Here is a 25,823-nt window from a genome sequence, read left to right on the forward strand (position 1 = left end):
TAAAGAATATCTTTCACATCTAAACAGCACAACAGGGATGGAAGGAAGGAAAATGTTTTATTTAATGATGCACTCAACACATTTTATTCACGGTTATATGGTGTCAGACATATGGTTAAGGACCACACAGATATTGAGAGACAAAACCCACTGTCGCCACTTCATGGACTACTCTTTTTGATTAGCAACAAGGTATCTTTCATATGCACCATCACACAGACAGGATAGTACATACCACAGCCTTTGTTATACCAGTTGTAGAGCACTGGCTGGAATGAGAAATAGCCCATTGGGGCCACTAACGAGGATGGAACCTAGACCGACTGTGCATCAAGCAAACACTTTACCAGTGGGATGAAAACATTTCTTTTTGTGTCAGTTTGGGGCCAATTTGAGACATTTTTAAAATATCAGTTTTTTCATCCCACTTTTTAAATTTTTTCATCCAAAACATATGTCCATTTCTATCACTGAAACAAACTTCAATTTCTGTTAGTATTTCTCCAAGTCATTATTTCTCTATATCAACTTAAATTGGTATGCATGCAATTGTAATCCCAAAACATTTGAACCGGTCCTAGATTTACTACAAATCAGTCAATTGCATGTCTTTAAATTGCTGTTTTCCCTCATCAGTGGCTGGTAATAAAAATGGTGAATATTCTATTTGTGCTACTTTTTTTCAATTTAGACTTGTTCAGCCATCAGTACATGATAAAAACAATAAAGTATACATCTTTATGATTATAAAGTCTGCCATAAGGTAGCACTAAACCAAATAACTTCTGGCTGGGTCAAAGTTTGAGGTGCATCGAACTTTTGATAGAGAAGTTAATACCACAAGTCCTGTGATTGGTGATGTGAGTATGCTGGGTGTAAACAAAAAAAAGTTTCATCTGGGCAAAAAATGTATACAATTTTATTTCATCTAGTACCACTGTGTCAAGTAACCTTCTGCTTGAAACATGCGAGGGGTACCTGCAAAAAAAGTACTCAAATTCTGTGCAGAACTAAGGTAGTCATAGATGCTACCCATTATCTCTGAAATGAGCAGCTTCACCCCCAATGTTTTCTAATTCACTTTAAGAGTGAGTGGTGGTAGTATTTATATCTGTGGTGTTCATGTCAATTGATATGCTTTAGGCAGGAGTTTTAGCCACATGTTACTATTGTCCGCAATGGGATTGAAATGTTCTTCTTCAGTGAGATTTGCAATAGTAATGCATTACATGGTACAGCTAAAAGTACATATGAAGAAAAGACTGATGTATTGAACTCTGTAGAGGACTGTGTAAAGGTGGAGGGGGGTCACTTAATTCTAAAAAGGGTACTTTGAGTTTCTCAAAGGCAAATGACCCAAGCTCCCAAAGGGAGTGAGATCTATAGGGGCAATATGGGCATACTCCCTAAAAAAGACTTAAATAAAGATGCTTAAATGTGTTTTCAGGGCATTTTAGTGTTGTATATTGAGGAGGATAAATTAAAAAACAAAAACAAAAATTCCTTAAAAGGAGCACTCCAAAGATATTAGAGGGGGTTAAGAAAACCCTGTGACCCAACCCCCCTGGATTCACCAATGGAACCCCTTGTTCTTTATCACAGACAGAAGATTATTCTTGGACTATTGATGTCATAAACCCACAATAGGTGTGGGTTCAGTGGGGCTGTAGGCTAGTTATCAGATTTACTGGCAGATAGTGGTGCTAAATGCGACATCTGGAATCCCATCCATCAGGAATGCCATGCAATGCTATGCAGACCATTATCCCCATTCACAAATACCTCTTCGAGCAGGCCTTGGAGCTGATAAAAATCCATCATTGATGGTGGTCTGACATTTAAATATACCAAACATGCTTCAGCCTAAATTTTTATGTATCTACATTATCGAAGGTGATTTCAATGTGGCAGTTTTATTAGTTCATATAAAACTAAAAAGGAGGTAATCTAAATAAATGTTCTTAGTTTTATGTGTAGAATCCATGGTGGTGTACAGCTCTCTACAAATGCAAGAAAAACTGCTAAGGTGTCACTGTAATCAATGTATTGAATGCTCTTGTTACATCATGGAAAATTTGTCAAGGAAGTACTGAATGCTCTTAAACTGTTGCATCATTCACTTAAAGTTGACACACACAGAACATTGTCAGTCAGATACTTGACACAACATACATCTGCCATTTCAAGGACATGTCATGCACACCACTTATCACAAATTTTAACAGACATAGACAGTAATCAAAATCATATCTCTATACAAGATGGAGTCAAAATGATGTTTTAGGCAAAGCCATCATTGCTTCTATGGTCTACTTTCAGGTGCTCATTCCCAGGACTGGCACACCCCTAGGAAATCCATAACAGGATGTTTCATCCCTCTTGCACTGCCTGTAGGAAGACTGCCACTCCCAAGACTAGCTTGGAAAACCCAAACTAAGCAAGGGCTAAATGGAATATAACCATCTGTAATGGCATGCACTCATCATGATTTGTAAAAACAGTGATGATATTTGGTGTTTGCAAAAGGTGAGCATATCCTGTCACACTGGTGGAACTCATTCTAATTTTGTGTAACCTATTATTTTGTTTATGCATTAAATTTAGAATACAATATATAATTATTAGTTGATAGTGGTTAGGATCGATCGTGCACCAGGCGAGTGCTGTACTACTGAGCTAAGTCCCGCCCCCCCCCCCCCCCCCCCCCCCGTGCATTGATGAGGTCACAGAGTGGATCTAGAGTTGGTGCCCAAGGGAAAGGTAAACACATACATCTTTCTAAATTTCAAAGTATTTTCAGGAAAGCAAACATATTATTCCAAAACATTTTGAGCATCTGAAATACTCAGCCTTTTTTGTAACAAGAGTACTCATTCTTTGACATAATCTATAAGAGGCACACTGATAATCTGCTGCTTGCTGTAGGTACCTATAACTCAAACATAATAGTCTCCTAGTAATCAGACTGTGTACCTCATCAGCCACAACATTTCAGTGACTCACAGCTATGGCACCAATGCAAATGCAAATTAACTGCATTCACCAAACACAAAAATGCAGTCATAAAGTTACGCTTTCCAAAGAGTATCAGTGTGTTTTTATAATCTCTGTGTCATAGGCAGAATAGCACATGGCATACTGCACATTTCCATAAAGTGATAAGGTGGACTAATAGATCAAGAGGAACACTTCTAAAAGGTGCATGATACGGAGCTCTGTGGACTAAATTAATAGAAAAAAGGAACACTTCCATAAGGTGATATACAACTCTGTGGACTAATAGAAAAAGAGGAACACTTCCATAAGGTGATAGAAAGCTTTGTGGACTAATGGAGGAACATTTCCATAGGCTGATATAGAACTATGTGGACTAATAGAAAAGAGGAACACTTCCATAAAGTGATAGGGAATAGTGGACTAATACAGGAACATTTCCATAAGGTGACTTAGAACTCTGTGGACTAATAGATGAACATTTCCATACGGTGATTTAGAACTCTGTGGACTAATGGAGGAACATTTCCATAAGGTGATAGGGAACAGTGGACTAATGGAGGAACATTTCCATAAGGTGATTTAGAACTCTGCGGACTAACGAAGGAACACTTTCATAAGGTGATACAGAATACTGTGGACTAATAGAAAAGTGGAAAAAAACCCATTGTTTAATCAACAGCTGATGAGTGTCAAAAACTTGGCAATTGTGATGTACAGTCTAAAAGATGAACAGAAAATGCACTGCTAAGTGCTTTTCTTTTTTCAGTGTTTGTTTTATGTTAAAGTTTCTATATTTTCTATATCATATCTTCCATATTTTTTATAGACATTTGATAGCCACTGATATATCTTAAAACACATGTCTCTCTCACCATGTCAGAAAGGTAAAGTCATGTAAAGTATAGCTCTGGGACAGGGTGACATATGGCATACGGTATTAACAGGAAATGAACATCCATCATGATGCTGCTTGAGATAAACTACAATTTACTGTGCACACACATTCCCCATTGGTAATAGAATGTGAGTGGAGTGGACTCGACCTGCACTGGCATCTGTCTTCACAAGACAAATAGATCATCTCAAACTGATTCCATAGTAGAAACAAAATAAAGAACGGACAGAAAAAAAATATCACCCTTTTTATACTGATAAGTGTCAAATCAGTAAAAAGCCTGCTAATTTTTATTAATGTTGAACAACAGTACTGTATCAGATGCACAGTTGTGGCTGCACAGTAGCAATATGCTATTTTCGTTGTTGAAAGGAAGGAAGGAAGGAAGGAAATGTTTTATTTAATGACGCACTCAACACATTTCATTTATGGTTATATGGTATCAGACATATGGTTAAGGACCACACAGATATTGAGAGAGGAAACCCGCTGTCGCCACTTCCTGGGCTACTCTTTTGAATTAGCAGCAAGGGATCTTTTATATGCACCATCCCATAGACAGGATAGCACATACCACAGCCTTTGATGTAGCAGTCGTGGTGCACTGGCTGGAGAGAGAAATAGCCTAATGGTTGTTGTAAGATTCCAGTCATATTCATGCATGGATCCGATCTAGATACTCTAAAATACACGTGGTAAACTTCATACCACTTAAAAATGTCTGGATTACAATCTGTATGTACCATATTCATGCATGGATCCGATCTAGATACTCTAAAATACACGTGGTAAACATCATACCACTTAAAAATGTCTGGATTACAATCTGTATGTACCATATTCATGCATGGATCCGATCTAGATACTCTAAAATACACGTGGTAAACATCATACCACTTAAAAATGTCTGGATTACAATCTGTATGTACCATATTCATGCATGGATCCGATCTAGATACTCTAAAATACACGTGGTAAACTTCATACCACTAAAAAATGTCTGGATTACAATCTGTATGTACCATATACATGCATGGATCCGATCTAGATACTCTAAAATACACGTGGTAAACTTCATACCACTTAAAAATGTCTGGATTACAATCTGTATGTACCATATACATGCATGGATCCGATCTAGATACTCTAAAATACACGTGGTAAACTTCATACCACTTAAAAATGTCTGGATTACAATCTGTATGTACCATATTCATGCATGGATCCGATCTAGATACTCTAAAATACACGTGGTAAACTTCATACCACTTAAAAATGTCTGGATTACAATCTGTATGTACGATACACATGCATGGATCCGATCTAGATACTCTAAAATACACGTGGTAAACATCATACCACTTAAAAATGTCTGGATTACAATCTGTATGTACCAAATTCATGCATGGATCCGATCTAGATACTCTAAAATACACGTGGTAAACATCATACCACTTAAAAATGTCTGGATTACAATCTGTATGTACCATATTCATGCATGGATCTGATCTAGATACTCTAAAATACACGTGGTAAACTTCATACCACTTAAAAATGTCTGGATTACAATCTGTATGTACCATATTCATGCATGGATCCGATCTAGATACTCTAAAATACACGTGGTAAACTTCATACCACTTTAAAATGTCTGGATTACAATCTGTATGTACCAAATTCATGCATGGATCCGATCTAAATACTCTAAAATACACGTGGTAAACTTCATACCACTTAAAAATGTCTGGATTACAATCTGTATGTACGATACACATCTCAGTTTTTTTAAATCATACCTATCATTCAAATTAATTCACTTAATTATATAACAACAATGGCAACTGAAAAGTGCAAAATCTGACAAATAACCAAATGCTAGGTGTTTTTTTATTATTATATTTTTTTTATCTCTAGTACACATCAAACATTTTCTCAAAGTACATGAACTTAGAAATATCCAGCATTTATCTATTAACTTACAAAAACCATAGGCTACCTTTAAACAACAATTATTGCTATAAACATAGTCCATTTGTCAAGTCATGTAATGTTATTTGTACTTAAGAGAGACTCTAAAGCCAATATAACATGCTGACTGATATGAAAGCCTGCATCAAACAAGAGATCTAATTAACATGAGAAAGTCATCAAGTGCAAGTCATCAAGTCATCAAGATTCCATAATTATGCAACATAAAGCAGCTGGCCTAATTGATTGGGACAAACATTTCATCACAGAGCACTTTCTAAATAATTCATCAGACTCCAGGGACCAGTAAAGAGGAGCCAATAAAAATAATTCCGACTGGTCAAATGTGATAAATGGAACCTGTTACCAATTCTGACCGACCACCGACACATCCTCCAATGACTGGTCCCTACACATATGGCCAATAATAACTTGTCCCTAATGAGGATATCTAATAAATTGCTTAATGATAGTCTTACCCATTAAAGGGTCCTCTGATATTGTCATTTAATATATGAGAAGTGGGGTATAGTCCAGTGAGGTTACAGGTGCAGTGGTTTCTAGGATCAATCCCCATCAGGAAATATAGAATATTTTCATCTATGGCATATGTGGAGGCTGCATGTTTCAACAGTGTTATAATTATTGAATGTATAGCTAGGTCTGCCACATAATCTGATCCTACTGAAATAAAGAAAGCAATTAAAAACATTGTTGATAAAGAGACAGGATACACATAACGTACATGATTGTAAAGGCATACTGTCACGGATTTAAGGACCTTATTTCTCTAAAAATGGATAATAAATCACAATTACATTAAGTGTTGGAAACCAAATCTAGCTATTGCATCACCGTAACTGAACCATGATGGAGTGAAATTCATGTCAACCCTCTCGGCAATTTTAGTTTTTGAATTATGGACCATTGCCTTAATTCAATTATTTTTTTACAAAATATCATTAATAAATGGAGTATGGTGGTTATGAAGATGGTTAAATAAAGTACATTTAGGGACAAATCAAATACCTTTTGTTCAGGTAATACTTTGTAGGACCATTAAATAGGTCAGTGGTCTGTGACAATATGCTTTTAAAGCAAATATTTCACACCAAAACTGTTAATATATAACAAAAAAAACTATTAATTACCAGTTATAACTGGTGCATTGTCAAATAGTTATTATTAAGATGGGATTGTCTGCCTTCAATAGCTCAGTCAGTATAGTGTTCGACTGAGATGACACATCACAGGATCAAACCACCTCAATGGACACATTCTCTGATTGGGGTTTTTCCCATCCCAACCAGCGCTCCATGAAAGGCTTATCAAAGACTGATAAGCAATGAATAATAAAACAATGTGCTCCAGTGGCATCATTAAACAAAACAAACTTTAACTTCAAAGTTTAAAGGGACAGACCCTAGTTTCAACCTGTGAAAATTAACACTAAGTTTAGTTAATCTATAAACCTGGAACATATTTGGATAAAGTTACAATTGAGTCAAACATGAGTCTCTGACTTTGAAATGGTGAAATACCCTCTAAAACTAGACTAAAACTCGACTCCATAACTGTTCCTTCTCAGATGCACGTGAGTTTTTAAACATATGAGAAATGCATTTTGTGATATTAAAACCACAAGGATGACCAAAATCACTTTGAATGTATGGAAATTGATAATCGAAACCATAAAATCTAAGTAAAGTATGATTTCAGTTATCAAAAATGACTATAATAGTCAAAAATATACCTTAGTGTTTAAAAACTAGAGTATGTCCCTTTAAAAACATGTATATCAGTATTTGGATAGAGCTACTGCAGTTTTATTTTCCCTGGTCATGGCTTCAGTTGTAGGGAACTGGATGGGATAAGAACCCAATGAATAATGTCATTACCAGTGTTCGAAATTAGCACTTGTCCGTTTGTCCTGACAAGCGAAAATCTGCTCAGACAAACAAAATGTACCTTGATGGTTGTCCAGTGGACAAGTAAAAATACTCAATGAAGTATTGTCTTTGTACTTTATAAAAACATTGTCTTTGTACTTTATAAAACAAACTATTTATTTGGACAAGTGAAAATAATGGTGGATAAGTAGATTTCTAGATGTATTTGTCCGATGGACTAGTGAAAAATTCTGCTTATTTCTATCACTGATTACACCAATGGTAATATATGTACATGGGTGATACTCAGGATTTCAGAAGAAAGGAATGTTTTACTTAATGATGCACTCAACACATTTTGATTATGGTTATACGGCATCAGACATATGGTTAAAGACCTCACAGATAATGAGAGAAGAACTCACTACTCTTTCCGATTAGCAGCAAGGGATCTTTTATATACAGGATATTACAAACCATGGCCTTTATTACACCAGTTGTGGAGCTCTGGATGGAAAGAGAAATAGCCCAATGGGCCTACCAACCAAGATTACTGAAAGGATATAGATCCACTCATAATTAATATATAGTATGTTATATTAAAATTCATAAAATGAAATTGGGCTATAGTTTCTAGTACTATCTGTTTTCTACTCCATATCACAAAATCATAATCAGACGGACAAAAGACTTGTTTCCATAAATTGAAAAACTTTAGATTTAAGACCACTTTCTTGATCTGTATTCTATTTGTCCATATCAGAAATGTTCAAAACAAAGACATTATTTTGACATAAATGCAATTGACCATTGGTCATTAAGTTAACAGCCACAATGTCTGTGTTGATTTTATGTCATCACGGCACCTGTTAATGGCATCTGTATGTAGAGTAATCTTTCCAAAGTACTACTTAAAGTTCAATGTCACTGCGAGGTTATCTCCCTTCGGGGACACATTTGTACGGGGTCCAACTAGAATCATTATATACTTTCATGAATAAACACCATTAGTTTATCCCATCATGCCCGTGCTCTGCAGATTTATTAAACCATTGGGCAAAATATAACCAGCAATTGGAAACCCATCACCGACAGCTATACCCCATTAATATTAGCACAGTGTCTTCATGATCCACTTGGGACAGGGATTCAGTTCACTGTAGTGCCCAACCATAGGTGAAATAAAAGTTTAAAGTTTAAAGTATGTTTTTGTTTAATGACACAACTAGAGCAAAATGATTTATTAATTGGATGTCAAACATTTTATAATTTTTGTCTTCAAGTCTTAGAGAGGATTCCTGCTATATTTTTCAACTAAAAGCAAGGGATCTTTTATATGTATTTTCCCACAGAGAGGACAGCACATACCACAGCCTTAAATATAAGTTATGGTGTACTGGTTGAGACGGGGAGAAAAAAACAATCCGAGAATATGGGTCCACTGAGATGACTTGATCCTATGGTGCAAGCACTTCAGGCAAGCTCTCTACCAACCCATCTAGATCCCATCCCTAAGATGACTTGATCCTATGGTGCAAGCACTTCAGGCAAGCTCTCTACCAACCCATCTAGATCCCATCCCTAAGATGACTTGATCCTATGGTGCAAGCACTTCAGGCAATCTCTCTACCAACCCATCTAGATCCCATCCCTAAGATGACTTGATCCTATGGTGCAAGCACTTCAGGCAAGCTCTCTACCAACCCATCTAGATCCCATCCCTAAGATGACTTGATCCTATGGTGCAAGCACTTCAGGCAAGCTCTCTACCAACCCATCTAGATCCCATCCCTAAGATGACTTGATCCTATGGTGCAAGCACTTCAGGCAAGCTCTCTACCAACCCATCTAGATCCCATCCCTAAGATGACTTGATCCTATGGTGCAAGCACTTCAGGCAAGCTCTCTACCAACCCATCTAGATCCCATCCCTAAGATGACTTGATCCTATGGTGCAAGCACTTCAGGCAAGCTCTCTACCAACCCATCTAGATCCCATCCCTAAGATGACTTGATCCTATGGTGCAAGCACTTCAGGCAAGCTCTCTACCAACCCATCTAGATCCCATCCCTAAGATGACTTGATCCTATGGTGCAAGCACTTCAGGCAAGCTCTCTACCAACCCATCTAGATCCCATCCCTAAGATGACTTGATCCTATGGTGCAAGCACTTCAGGCAAGCTCTCTACCAACCCATCTAGATCCCATCCCTAAGATGATTTGATCCTATGGTGCAAGCACTTCAGGCAAGCTCTCTACCAACCCATCTAGATCCCATCCCTAAGATGACTTGATCCTATGGTGCAAGCACTTCAGGCAAGCTCTCTACCAACCCATCTAGATCCCATCCCTAAGATGACTTGATCCTATGGTGCAAGCACTTCAGGCAAGCTCTCTACCAACCCATCTAGATCCCATCCCTAAGATGACTTGATCCTATAGTGCAAGCACTTCAGGCAAGCTCTCTACCAACCCATCTAGATCCCATCCCTAAGATGAGATAGGCCATGACACACACATACTCCATTAACCTATTGGATTACTCTTTTCTATTTAGATCCATTGGCTTTGTTTTACATTCTTATCCTTTGAATCACATTTTATTTCCCATTCTCACCTATTGTGAGACGTTGCCCAGTGGTAAAGCACTCGTTTGATGCGCGGTCGGTTTGGGATCGATCTCCGTCAGTGGGTCCATTGGGCTATTTCTCACTCCAGCCAGTACACCACGAGTGGTATATCAAAAGCCATGGTATGTGCTATCCAGTCTATGGTATGGTGCATATAAAAGATCCCTTGCTGCTAATCGAAATGAGTAGCCTATGAAGTGGCAACAGCGGGTTTCCTCCCTCAATATCTGTGTGGTCCTTAACCATATGTCCAACGCCATATAACCATCAATAAAATGTGTTGAGTGCGTCATTAAATAAAACATTTCCTTCCTTCTATTGTGATATTTTCACATTGTTACCCACTGAGTAATTTTTCTCTTTCATTTCCCATTTTTGACCTATGTTCACATTATGATCTATTGAATTATCTTTATACCTTGCTTATCCATTGTTATTTTCTCATGCCAATCCATAGCTTTTTTCTCATTTTCATTCCATTTTTTTTTTTCCTATTCAGACCCACTAAGTTATATTTTCCTATTCTGACTGATAATGTTATTGTCCTATTCTGATCCATTGTTACTTTCCCATTCTTATACCCACTGTGCTATTTGTCCATTCAGAATACTAATCATATGGATAAAGGATAAAGAGACAGTGTAACGATACATATAAAATATTTAGACAGGGTTACAAAATATGGTTGAATGTATCCGAAAATTGTGCGAATAATCATTTCGTTCATGCATTATTTGCACAATTCGCATTATGCGTAACCTAGTTTTTATATCACATTAAATTTAGGACACGGTTTACATGGTCATAAGATGTTACTCAAAATCTGGTGGGTTACTTGAATTTATTTTATCGTAAATTAACCCATTTTCAATTTTCTGAGGCCTGTAATGTGGCTCAATTTCTTATATCCATGGCAACATGACCTAATTTACTACAAGAACTGGATAACAATATGATCCAAAAATATGTTAAAGCCAAGGCACAGTTAAAATATTCCATTCAATAAAGTCATTCCATTTTACTTGAGTCAAGTCAGATCAGATTTTGGCAGTTGTGAACATGCCCCCAGGCAGGAAGTTTCCTGGGCAAAGAATTGTGGGAAAGCGGTGCAGTGTTGCATTAACTCTATTTGAAATTTCACGCATGACCATTCCTATAGATTAAAAAAAGCCTATCCAATCAAGTCTGGAACCAATTCAGTGATTGTTTCTTCAAAAGGCCTCTCTGAACAACCATAGAAATCTTGGATTGTTATTATTTTTTAATAAAATTGCAATCCAAATTCACGAGTGTGCAGCTAAAGAAATTGGATTTTCAAATTACTGTTTCTTCACCATTATTATTATTATATTTTTAAAAACTATTATTGTTTTTTTCACCATTTATTGTTGTCATTTAAGAAAAATTGCATTTACCGAATGTGTATTTTATTCTTCTGTAATGGTACAATAAAAAAGATGGATTCTGAACAACAGTTGGGATTATTTCTAACTGGAATGCAATGTTTACTGAACCATACCTGCATGCAGAAGATGTGAGGTTTTTTAAATTATAAATTGTTTAATTTGTTCAGCGACAAAACTAACCTTGGACAATAAATTACAGAAAACACTATCCACCTACCTCCAGATAGCACTAAAATTTTAGAAATCTAGACAAATACAAAGGTTTTTCATTCCTGTTGATTGGTTTTCATGAGTACATATACCGGTAATGTAGACCATAATGAAAAGGAATGAAAGAAATATTGGTTGGCTGATTGATAGCTCAGCACACTATTTAGTCAACGACTATTACTGTCAGACATATTAATTAAAAATATGGTACACAGTGTTCACAGAGGAATCGTGCTGTCACTACATAATCTGTTGATATTACTTCCTTCAAATGATCTTTTATAAGTATTTTAATAGTTGACAGAGTTGAGGTATGCTTGTAAATTTAGAAAATGTTCTTGTATAAAATGTAATGTTACTAAAACAAAATCCTGTTCCGCACTAAAAAGTATGTTTCCTTTTTAAACAAACAAAACTCATAAAGAAGAATTCCAGAATCTTGTTTTTAGAGTACAGTAGATATTTTTCAATGTCAACATAATCTAGGTGACATATAACATCTGCATAAAGTTCCTATACACAAATATATCAAATAAAAAATCCTGTTCCACACTTAAATCAGTCACCAGAGTTTCATGTAAGAAAAAAAAAAAAAAAACATAGAAAATTCCAGCAATCTGTTTTTAAGACTGCATGTACAGCTAAGTGAATATTTTTCAATGCCAAGATGATCTCTTTAGTGTATTTCAACAGATAAAGGTAAACATATATTTTGGTTAATCTCTTCTGTGTGAACCTAAAGGATTTACAATTCTCAAGCCATGTAAGTAATTTTGCCTACAAACACAAATCATTCATTATCAGCCAGGACACCACGTGAGAATCTGCTATTTCCCTGACACCTCCTCCTATCTTCTGTCAGTCTCACGCAGTCTTCTTATCACCAACAAGCTAATACAAGTAACACATTATTTATACAAGCTTTCTTGTCTTCTCAAATCTATCGGTAAAGCTGTTAGTAAGGGATAAGAAAAAAAGAAGAAACTATTACCTATAATATAAATGTACATTTTTACAAATAGAATTTTCGAAAGACTGAAAAAATGTTTGATCAGGCAAGTGCTTTACCACTTGGCTACGTCTTGTTCCTAATTTGACGGGGATGTGCATATACATGTAGTTTAGTTAAAAAGCATCAACTTGAGGTGCTATTGGTTATCAGACTGATTCCCTTGGTGGACCTACCAATTGTTGTTTTCCTGTTAATTCCTAATTAGTTCCCTATTAATTACACATCAAAGGCTATGGTATATGCTGTCCTACATGTAAAAGATCTCTTGCAGTGTTTTAATATAAATATCCAATGTAACAGCAGTTGATTTCCTCTTGACTATCTAGATCAAATATCTCAGTACGATATGTTACTGTTAGACACCCAAATAGCTGTAGTTTAAATATACTGAGGTATCATAAAATAAGCATCTTTTTGTGTGTGTCATAGCAGGTCTAAACTTAACAGCGGCACCAGCAGCAACTGCTTTAGTTATGATATGAATTGCCATACATCAGAGGCTTTACAAATGGCAGGCTTGTTTTTGTGTGTCATAGCAGGTCTAAACTTAACAGCGGCACCAACAGCAACTGCTTTAGTTATGATATGAATTGCCATACATCAGAGGCTTTACCAATGGCAGGCTTGTTTTTGTGTGTCATAGCAGGTCTAAACTTAACAGCGACACCAACAGCAACTGCTTTAGTTATGATATGAATTGCCATACATCAGAGGCTTTACCAATGGCAGGCTTGTTTTTGTGTGTCATAGCAGGTCTAAACTTAACAGTGGCACCAACAGCAACTGCTTTAGTTATGATATGAATTGCCATACATCAGAGGCTTTACCAATGGCAGGCTTGTTTTTGTGTGTCATAGCAGGTCTAAACTTAACAGCGGCACCAACAGCAACTGCTTTAGCTATGATATGAATTGCCATACATCAGAGGCTTTACCAATGGCAGGCTTGTTTTTGTGTGTCATAGCAGGTCTAAACTTAACAGCGGCACCAACAGCAACTGCTTTAGTTATGATATGAATTGCCATACATCAGAGGCTTTACCAATGGCAGGCTTGTTTTTGTGTGTCATAGCAGGTCTAAACTTAACAGCGGCACCAACAGCAACTGCTTTAGCTATGATATGAATTGCCATACATCAGAGGCTTTACCAATGGCAGGCTTGTTTTTGTGTGTCATAGCAGGTCTAAACTTAACAGCGGCACCAACAGCAACTGCTTTAGTTATGATATGAATTGCCATACATCAGAGGCTTTACCAATGGCAGGCTTGTTTTTGTGTGTCATAGCAGGTCTAAACTTAACAGTGGCACCAACAGCAACTGCTTTAGTTATGATATGAATTGCCATACATCAGAGGCTTTACCAATGGCAGGCTTGTTTTTGTGTGTCATAGCAGGTCTAAACTTAACAGTGGCACCAACAGCAACTGCTTTAGTTATGATATGAATTGCCATACATCAGAGGCTTTACCAATGGCAGGCTTGTTTTTGTGTGTCATAGCAGGTCTAAACTTAACAGCGGCACCAACAGCAACTGCTTTAGTTATGATATGAATTGCCATACATCAGAGGCTTTACCAATGGCAGGCTTGTTTTTGTGTGTCATAGCAGGTCTAAACTTAACAGCGGCACCAACAGCAACTGCTTTAGCTATGATATGAATTGCCATACATCAGAGGCTTTACAAATGGCAGGCTTGTTTTTGTGTGTCATAGCAGGTCTAAACTTAACAGCGGCACCAACAGCAACTGCTTTAGTTATGATATGAATTGCCATACATCAGAGGCTTTACCAATGGCAGGCTTGTTTTTGTGTGTCATAGCAGGTCTAAACTTAACAGTGGCACCAACAGCAACTGCTTTAGTTATGATATGAATTGCCATACATCAGAGGCTTTACCAATGGCAGGCTTGTTTTTGTGTGTCATAGCAGGTCTAAACTTAACAGTGGCACCAACAGCAACTGCTTTAGCTATGATATGAATTGCCATACATCAGAGGCTTTACAAATGGCAGGCTTGTTTTTGTGTGTCATAGCAGGTCTAAACTTAACAGCGGCACCAACAGCAACTGCTTTAGTTATGATATGAATTGCCATACATCAGAGGCTTTACCAATGGCAGGCTTGTTTTTGTGTGTCATAGCAGGTCTAAACTTAACAGCGGCACCAACAGCAACTGCTTTAGTTATGATATGAATTGCCATACATCAGAGGCTTTACCAATGGCAGGCTTGTTTTTGTGTGTCATAGCAGGTCTAAACTTAACAGCGGCACCAACAGCAACTGCTTTAGTTATGATATGAATTGCCATACATCAGAGGCTTTACCAATGGCAGGCTTGTTTTTGTGTGTCATAGCAGGTCTAAACTTAACAGTGGCACCAACAGCAACTGCTTTAGTTATGATAGAATTGCCATACATCAGAGGCTTTACCAATGGCAGGCTTGTTTTTGTGTGTCATAGCAGGTCTAAACTTAACAGCGGCACCAACAGCAACTGCTTTAGTTATGATATGAATTGCCATACATCAGAGGCTTTACCAATGGCAGGCTTGTTTTTGTGTGTCATAGCAGGTCTAAACTTAACAGCGGCACCAACAGCAACTGCTTTAGTTATGATATGAATTGCCATACATCAGAGGCTTTACCAATGGCAGGCTTGTTTTTGTGTGTCATAGCAGGTCTAAACTTAACAGTGGCACCAACAGCAACTGCTTTAGCTATGATATGAATTGCCATACATCAGAGGCTTTACCAATGGCAGGCTTGTTTTTGGTTGCTACATTAAAACATTATTGCTATCGGTTTAAATGAGAACGTTTTGTTTTTAATTTTGTGCTTATTTATTGCAAAAGTTACTTATTTAAAACTGCTGTATGCATGCTCAAAATTGCAATAGGTGAGCATTTTGCCTATAAATAAAACCCCACTCAATATTGCTATAGGTAAAATTGCTGGAGCATTTTGCCAATGGAATAAACCCTTCAATATTGCTATAGGTAAATGTGCTCGAGTACGGCACACTCAGAATTGCAATAGGTGATCATTTTGGCTATGGCAAAAACCATTCAATATTGCTACAGGTATAACAATTCCTGTTTGAATCTTGTCATAGGTGACCAATTCAAAGGTTTCCACACTGTTTCAAGAACATGATGCTATAATGTAAATGTTAGCTGTAGTACTATCTATATAATGTACATCTCAAATTTCTAGCAAGAGCTTGAAAACAAAATGCAAATAAACCTTTCAGCTAGATGACAGATGAATATAACTACATCATGACTGTTTAATGGACAACTGATGAAATTAAAGACACCAAAAAGACCTGAGGGTATAATTGTCCTGTTGGTCATCTGACGGAGGCCGGATAAGACATGAAGATATCATGTTTGTCGTGACATCTGATCAAAGACATGCACAGATAAAGAATCACTGGCCTGCAGTGGACAGGATATCAAAGATGGGGAGAAAACAAGTGGATAGGTATGGACACCCACTAGGTGCATTAACATGGCCTGCAGGATCAATCTGAGAGGTCTTTGGTACAAAGAAACCTTGTTCTTCCTGTCCTTAGTGGTCAGTTTGAATCATGACCTCTGATGACCACTGAACTACATTTCATCAAAGATGTTTACATGTTAGGAAAGGAAAGGAAAGGAATTAAAGGAAAGGAAAGGAATTAAAGGAAAGGAATTAAAGGAAAGGAAAGGAATTAAAGGAAAGGAAAGGAAAGGAAAGGAAAGGAATTAAAGGAAAGGAAAGGAAAGGAATTAAAGGAAAGGAAAGGAATTAAAGGAAAGGAAAGGAATTAAAGGAAAGGAAAGGAAAGGAATTAAAGGAAAGGAAAGGAATTAAAGGAAAGGAAAGGAAAGGAATTAAAGGAAAGGAAAGGAATTAAAGGAAAGGAAAGGAATTAAAGGAAAGGAAAGGAATTAAAGGAAAGGAAAGGAAAGGAATTAAAGGAAAGGAATTAAAGGAAAGGAAAGGAATTAAAGGAAAGGAAAGGAAAGGAATTAAAGGAAAGGAAAGGAATTAAAGGAAAGGAAAGGAATTAAAGGAAAACCAGAAACCTTGTAGATCTTAAAAATAATATACAGGGTTACTATGAGCTCTTCATCAAAGAACAAATCCCTTGCTATTAATAGAAAAAATGTAGTGGGCCGGGTTTCCTTTCTAAGACTATATGTCAAAAATTACCAAATGTTTGACATCCAATAGCCGATGATTAATAAAGCAGTGTTCTCTAGTGGTGTCGTTAAACAAAACATACTCTTTTTTTTTTTTGGTCAAAGAACAAGGATAAGAACTTCCAGGTGTTGAAAAAATCAAGAATTCCAGAAAAGTCAGATGATGTTCATCTTGGTCTTTCTGTACTTTTGAATCAGGATCCGTGATAACTTTAAAACAATATTTTATTTCAAAAAAAAAAAAAAATTCAAAGGTGTTATGGGATACAACATTACCGGTAGGTGGTTTTACTAACAGACTTGAATAATAATTTATTATTTTATATACTGTCTAGTTGGCTTGCTTGTCTTTGTAAATATTAAAAAAATCACAGGTGACAGCTAGATTTTCCACATTAAATTCTTACCCAAAGATATGGTACACAATCAAACTACAAATATATTACAAATTTGTACTATTGTTCTTCCAACACTGATATGATTGATTAGTTACTTTGAATCTTGACTTCAGATGGTTTCAAAACTATTTTTTATCATTAGAAATATTAAAAAAAAACTTTTAAAATGGTTAAACACATGTTTGTTAAAAAGGGGAGACAAAGTCAGAATTACTTTAGTTGTTTCCAATGCTAATCAAGCAGTCACTGGTTATCATTGATGATGGTAAATCTTTGCCATCCATGGGTGTCTTACAGAACAATCAAAACAAATATAGATTGGCACAGGAGAGATGGACAGATTTTGTCTAGTATTAAGATGATAAAGATATAGACAAAAATAAGATGAATGAAACCATGTTACTTGTTAACCAGCCTCTGATGGGATTTGAACAAGTGTCTTCATATTCAGAATCCAAGACCACGGGTGCCAGATTATAGGGACTGCATGCATGCATGCACTTCTGAATTGGTGGGTTATTGATGGTCAGTCACTTTACTATTTTCAGAGGTTTTAGATCACATTCTACACATGTATTTGACATTCACACTGCTAATCACACACAGGGGAGTAGCAGAGGTTTTATGGAGATACCGCTTTTAATTAGCAGTGAATAATGATAAAATCAAACAATAAAAATTTAGGCAAATAGCAGAAAGTAATGAAACTGATCCTTATGCTGAAAACATTTTATAATAATTATTGTGGTATTGTTACACCATGTGAAACTATCATCAGTAAAAGGGTTTTTAATTTAATGACTCCACTAGAACACATCGATTTACTAATCATTCACTGTTGGATGTCAAACATTTGATTATTTTGAGAAACCCTTTATATTTTTTACATTTGTAACAAGAGATCTTTTATAAGCACTTTTCAAGACAGGACAGCTCATACCATGGCCTTTGATATACCAGTCCTGGGGCACTGGTTTGGAAATTGTCTTCAGTTTAAATGCTAAAACTACATTGTCAAACATATGGTCATTTTGACACAGTCATAGAAAGGAAACCCACTACATTTTTCCATTAGTTACAAGTGATCTTTTATAATGCACCATCCCACAGACAGGATGGCATATACCACAGCTTTTGATATACCAGTTGTAGTGCACTGGCTGGAATGAGAAACAGCCCAATATAATAGGCTGACCAACAGGGATCAATCCTAGACTGACAGCGCATCAGGCAAGTGATTTACCAATGGGCTACATACATCCTGCCTCTTCATATAAGTAAACAGATTTAATATATAATTCCAAGGACATATTCATACTATCAAGAAAGAAAGAAATGTTTTATTTAACGACGCACTCAACACATTTTAGTTACGGTTATATGGCGTCAGTAATATGGTTACGGACCACACAGATCTTGAGAGGAAACCCGCTGTCGCCACTACATGGGCTACTCTTTCCAATTAGCAGCAAGGGATCTTTTATTTGCGCTTCCTACAGGCAGGACAGCACAAACCATGGCCTTTGTTGAACCAGTTATGGATCACTGGTCAGTGCAAGTGGTTTACACCTATCCATTGAGCCTTGCGGAGCACTCACTCAGGGTTTGGAGTCAGTATCTGGATTAAAAATCCCATGCCTCGACTTCATACTATCAATTCATGCAGAGCCAGTACTGGGAAATGACCCAATGACACCATGGTCGCCAGTTTGACATGACGTGTACGGGATGTTTGATGTGCAAGATGCAGCCAAAAGGTCATGAATTATTCTGAGAGAAGATAAAAACTCCAGGGATCTTACATACCTCACAGCATTCATTGCAGACATGAGCACGGCATTAATCAACAACATAACAACATACAGAATTCTCCAGTCTCTTACTTATTCATAGAAAACTAAAGCGAGTTATATTGTGGACATATATAGAAAATACTGCTTCGGTAAATTATATTATTAAGAGTTATGGTGTGGGTCACCAATTAAATATATTGCTAAATACATTAATCAACAACATAACAACATATAGAATTCGCAACAGTCTCTTACTTATAACACCATATTTATAGAAAACTAAAACAAGTCATACAGTGGAAATATTATACAGAAAGTACTGCTTTGATAAATTATATTAAGAGTTATGGCATGGGTCACCAGTTATATATATTGCTAAATACATTAATCAACAACATACAGAATTATTTACAGTTTCTTACTTATAAAACCATATTCATAGAAAACTAAAGCGAGTCATATGGGGCACATATTATATAGAAAGTGCTGCTTTGATCATTTATATTATTATAGTTAAATTATGGTATGGGTCACCATATATTTATTGCTATATGTAACTCTTTAAACCATATTGTAAACTGATGGTATATGTATGTTGTGTAATGTCATTGTTAATTACATTATATGATATAAATAATAACATCCACACAAAAATTAAAGTTTGTTTTGTTTAACGACACCACTAGAGCAAATTGATTTATTAATCATCAGTTATCAGATATTAAACATTTGGTAATTTTTATATATAGTCTCAGAGAGGAAACCCACTACATTTCCCATTAGTAGCAAGGGATCTTTTATATGCACCATCCCACAAACAGGATAGCACACACCATGATCTTTGGTATATCAGTCGTGGTGTACCGGCTGGAACAGAGAAATAGCCCACTGGGCCCACTGACAGGAATTGATCCTAGACTGACCGTACATCAAGTGTATGTTTTACCACTGGGCTACATCAACACCTTAAAAACTAAATTGAGTCAAACAGTTGACATATTATATTTTAAAAAATACTGCCTTGGTAAATTATATTATTATAGTTAAGGCATGGATCACCAGTAATATATTTTGTAGACTGATGGCGAGTATATTCTGCAATGTGATTGTTAATTACATTGTTTTCTGGGCAGCAAATAGACAATAACATCGACAAAGCTAATAACATCATTAGAAAGTGATGTGATTAGAAAGTGATGTCATTAAAACGTGGGACAGACCAAGCAAATTGTTCAAGGGTCTACAGTTAGATTGTAGCCTGGTATTTCTTTCAAAAAATACCCGACATTCAAATGATTCCAGTGAAAAACATTTCAGCTTACAATGGACATACATTGTAACCATATGGAATGCCTAAGGCTAAAAATAAGATTTGCAGGTATCAAACAGACAAATTGTTAATAACATTTGTAAATCTAGAAACTCCTTATGATTATCTCCTAAATCTCTTCATATCAAAAGTAAGATATTAAATATACCATATTTCAACAGTATAATTTATCATTACATAGATATCATTTAATATTACTTTCATAAAGTCATAACTTCATTCTTTTAATGTAATCTTGTTTTAATTTTTGTCTAAAAGTATTTAACATGAGCGCATTTGAAATCTATGTCTACATACAGCAAAATAAACTTTCAGTCATGTTTATTTGCTTTTAAAATTGCTGTGGGAGACGAATTCTTAAGTTCGAGCCCTGCTGTTTTGACAGATATTCATTTCTTCCCCTCATTACTGTTATTAATGAAAAAAACTAAATTGCTGACACTGTCATTTTTGGAAATAAAGCAAACCTATTCCAGAAATCAATCCCATAACACGTACATTATTATTATGTACAAATTATAATCACAAGATCCTATGATGTAAATGACAGTGGATGACAATGGATTTGTAATCACTCCATCGACCCACTGATGACTGACTAAAAACATTGCCACAACAAGAGATATGATGCATGGATCTAAACAGGATGTTTTGTCGACATTAGCATCTATTTGAAGAAATTAATCTCCGGTGTACATGACGCTGGGCTATTCTGTCTGCCACAATAGGACTACACACAGATTATGTATGTATTGTTTCACGTCAATGTGGTTGTCAGATACGATCGTCTGATGTACAATGAAGCAACTCAGATCTACAAATCTTGGTCTTAAGAGCCTGTGCTTGTGTAGGTAGTACTAAACCAAATAACTTCTGGCTTGGTCAAAGGTCGAGGTGCACCAAATGTTTAACACCACAAGTCCTGTGATTGGTGATAAATTGGTTGTAAAAAAAAAAAATATTATCTGGGCAAGAAATGTGTGCAATTTTAGTTCATCTAGTACCGCTGTGTCAAGTAGCCTTTTTGCTTGAAACGTGTATGGGGTACCTGTAAAAAAAAGTACTAAATTTTGTGCGAAACTAGGGTGTTGTAAAAACATCTGGTTATACCGAAAATGAGCCATGAAAGGTACTATTTTCTTCAGTTAATACTTTGAGGTAGGGGTCATAGTTTGGTTGATATATTGCATATAGTATTTTTAAACACAAACGTTAACATGGTCGCCTATGGGATTTTATTTGGTATAGTACAACCTGTAAGTTAAGCGTTTCAACTTGAACTGCAACTAATATTGTGCAGCTTCAGGATCTAGCTGATAAACAAAAGTTTGTTTTGTTTAACAACACCAATAGAGCACATTGATTTATTAATTATCGGCTACTGGATGTCAAACATTTGGTAATTTTAACATTTAGTCTTAGAGAGGAAACCTGCACCATTTTTCCATTAGTAGCAAGGGATCTTTTATATGCACCATCCCACATACATGACAACACATACCACAGCCTTTGATATACCAGTCCTGGTACACTGGCTAGCACAAAACTTATAAATAAAGGCAGATGTGGGATTTTTCTAGGGTGGAGTGCAACTTGGCGAAAGGCATCTACTATAGACTTTATTACAAGTATACAAGGGGGTGGGACATAGCCCAGTGGTATAGCGCTCGTTTAATGTGTGGTCAGTTTGGGATCGATCTCTGTCAGTGGGCCCATTGGGCTGTTTCTCATTCCAGCCAGTGCACCACGACTGGTATATCAAAGGCCGTGGTATGTGCTATTCTGTCTGTGGGATGTGCATATAAAAGATACCTTACTACTAATGGAAAAATGGTGTCGTTAAACAAAAAAATATTTTTACAAGTATGCGTAGCAATCTTCAAAAATATCCTTATAACCATGACATTACAAAACATCCTGTGTAATAAAAAGAATGAACTCATTCTATACATTCATTAAACACTGAATTTTGGGGAATACTTTAGAGTTCACAAGTTTATTGCCCCAGACCCACCCCTTTAACTGGCATCTTATAAGCACCTGGAAATAAGACATTATTAATACCAAGAGATAACTATTTTTGTTTTTGTTTAATGACATATTATTTAAGCAGCAACTCTTAGATATTATATTGTATTATATACATAGCCATGAAATATATAGATCTACAAAACCATAAAAGTGATATTTGGTGAAAAGTAATATTTTAACTGTATATGGTTTTCACACATCACTTGTTGACATAAATATGTAATTAGAAAAAAAAACCCATGAAATAGCCTCTATATGTAACATGTGACTTGGTAATACTTGCTCCACACAATAAAAGATACACATGTAGAATCTGCTGTTGCATCACAATCATAATGTTGGATGTGTTTAATGAAGATTTATTAATCACTTGCTATTGGATGTAAAACATTTAATAATTTTGAAATAGTCTTAGAGGAAAGAAAGAAATGTTTTATTTAATGATGCACTCAACACATTTTATTTATGGTTATATGGCATCAGACATATGATTAAAGACCACACAGATATTGAGAGGGGAAACCCACTGTCTTCATGGACTATTCTTTTCGATTGGCAGCATGGGTTCTTTTATATGTACCATCCCACAGACAGGGTAGTACATACCACAGTCTTAGAGAAAACTCACTACATGTTTCCATTAGCAACAAGAGATCTTTTGTCCAGCTAGTGTTTCATTTTCAACTTTATGTTATAAATGCATGCATGTGTAATAAAAATGGCCAAAATACAATTAAATTCCATCATATAGACAGCTTAGAAGTTTCATGAACATGTACTAGCATCCAAGCCCAGAAACAGATAAGAAATGGTCTTATGGAAATAAGACTGCAAGAAATGGTCTAATTCTGAAAAGCAAAGCAACAGCTCACTTTCAGCAATTATGGCACAAACAATATTAGCCTGTACAGCAACAATGAAAACAGATTAAGTAACACCTTTCTACACAAACTGATTTATTATGCATGAGCTCTGCTACATAATTGCCTGCGAGGGACCTAATCAAATTCTGTCTCCATGGAAGAGTAGGAAACCAGTCTTTGAAAGTTTATGTGAATAACATATCAACTGTTAGGGTGGGTGCCAGCTTGCAAAGAACCATTGTGGTGTAGACGTTGCTCAGAGCTTTTAGCCCAAAGTGCAGACGGCTGTAGGAGCAATGCTTATCAGTAGACTCTTTGGGTTGCTTCTGATGCTTCACAGAGGTACATGTACATGAACATATCAAATGATCTGTGGTATGTTGTACTCGATATAACTCATGAACCACTGGTTAGGGGAGGAGAACTCTATTAATGTGCCCATATCCCACAAAAGGTTCAGACCTGTCTATCCAGAGTCCAGTCTCTGGCATGGTGCGAGAAAAATTAACCCAATAAATCTACTGATGAGGATAAAAAAAAAATGTTTGTTTTATTTAACAAAGCCTCTAGAGCACATTTTTTTATCTTATCATTGGCTATTGGACGTCAAACATATTGTAATTTTGACATATTTCTTTAGAAAAAACCTGTTGCCGCCACTTAGGCTACTCTTTCCGATAAGCAGCAAGGGGTCTTTTATATGCACATCCCACAGACAGAACAGTACATGCCTTTGATGAACCAGTTGTGGACCACTGGTTGGAACGGAAAATAGCCTAAACTGCAAATGGGTCTACTGAAAAGGATTGATCCGACGACCGACCGCTTCACAGGTGGACACGCTACCGTTTGAGCTACATCCCGCTTGATGAGGATCAGTTCCAGGTGAACTATATCTCATTGCCATCAACACTGATCAGTTTAAGAGCACTCTCCCGCCTTTTAACTGGTAAATGAAAATCTATGGTATGTGCTGTCCTGTCTGTCAAAAAGAGCATACTAAAGATTCCTTGCTGCTGTTTGGCAGAAAAAGTCTATGTCGTGGCAGTGAGCCTTCTTTGGCACTTTAAACTACAGTTAAATCTCGTTGGCACAAACACTGTCGGTGCTCGAGAAAGTGTTTGACCCATCGGGTAGTTCGACCTAACCATTCAGTCAACAATGTATAAGTATAACTCGGGACTTTGTTTTTGGTTCGAACATTGCAGCGTAATCGACCCTTCCGAGTTCAACCCAACGAGATTCTACTGTATATATAAATAACTAAGTCATGAATTCACCTTATGTTAGTCAGTTAGACACCTAATAGTGTTATTATGCCTGACACAATATAACCATAATTAAAATGTGTTCAGTGTGTCGTTAAATAAAACATTCTGTTCTTCATATTTAAAAAATATGCTGATGTATCATTAAAATAAAATAAGTATGGAGATGAGAAAGTGAAATTAATTATTATTAATCCACATAATAAAAAAAAACAAAAGAAAGACATGTTTTATTTAATGACGCACTCAACACATTTTATTTACGGTTATATGGCATCAGACATATGGTTAAGTCCACATAATCATGATTCCAAACTTTAAATATGATACTTCTGAAAACTTTATTTTCTATAAAATGTTATACATGTATCTTAAAAACAAAAATAAAATTCATTAAAATAAATTTTAAAAATAAACGACACCATATAAAGAACAAAATCACAGGCTCTGGATGTCAAAAAATTAATGAATAAATGTTTTACCAGAACCCACCACAAAAAATACTGGATGTCAAAGGCATATGAATGAAAGTATGAATGCTTCATATTGATATATAAATTAAACAAGTCTGATCTAAGTTTTACAGCCCTATTAATTTCACAAATCTATTTTTAAGTACCGACTAATTCATATACGATGTTTGTTTACTCCCTGACAAATGGACGTTAATTCTGTTGACATTTCTCTCGGTTCGTCACTTCACTAATGACAACACTTATTGGTCTCTACACCTCTAGGTTAGACAAACGACTAATTCCCAATGACTGTCAATAAGGACAACCGGAAAGCCCATTACCATCCGAGTTCAGAGTTTGCTTAAACACAGAATCCATCTTTATCACAAGAATTAGCCCACAAAGGGACTGAATAGTCTTTCTGTGTAGTATTAATCTTCACAGCGTTTCCAGTTTCCAGCCTTCGACCTACTAGGATGTCGTGAGGTTT

At 36.2% G+C, this 25,823-nt stretch overlaps 1 protein-coding gene across 1 annotated transcript in view; it reads right to left on the minus strand.

The window, feature by feature from the left end:
- LOC121389015 overlaps positions 1–25,823 on the minus strand; it is a 210,918-nt gene that overhangs the window by 76,165 nt on the left and 108,930 nt on the right. The gene's annotated exons all lie outside the window — the stretch shown is intronic.

This window comes from Gigantopelta aegis, chromosome 14 (genome assembly GCF_016097555.1).
Source record: "Gigantopelta aegis isolate Gae_Host chromosome 14, Gae_host_genome, whole genome shotgun sequence".
NCBI lineage: Eukaryota > Metazoa > Mollusca > Gastropoda > Neomphalida > Peltospiridae > Gigantopelta > Gigantopelta aegis.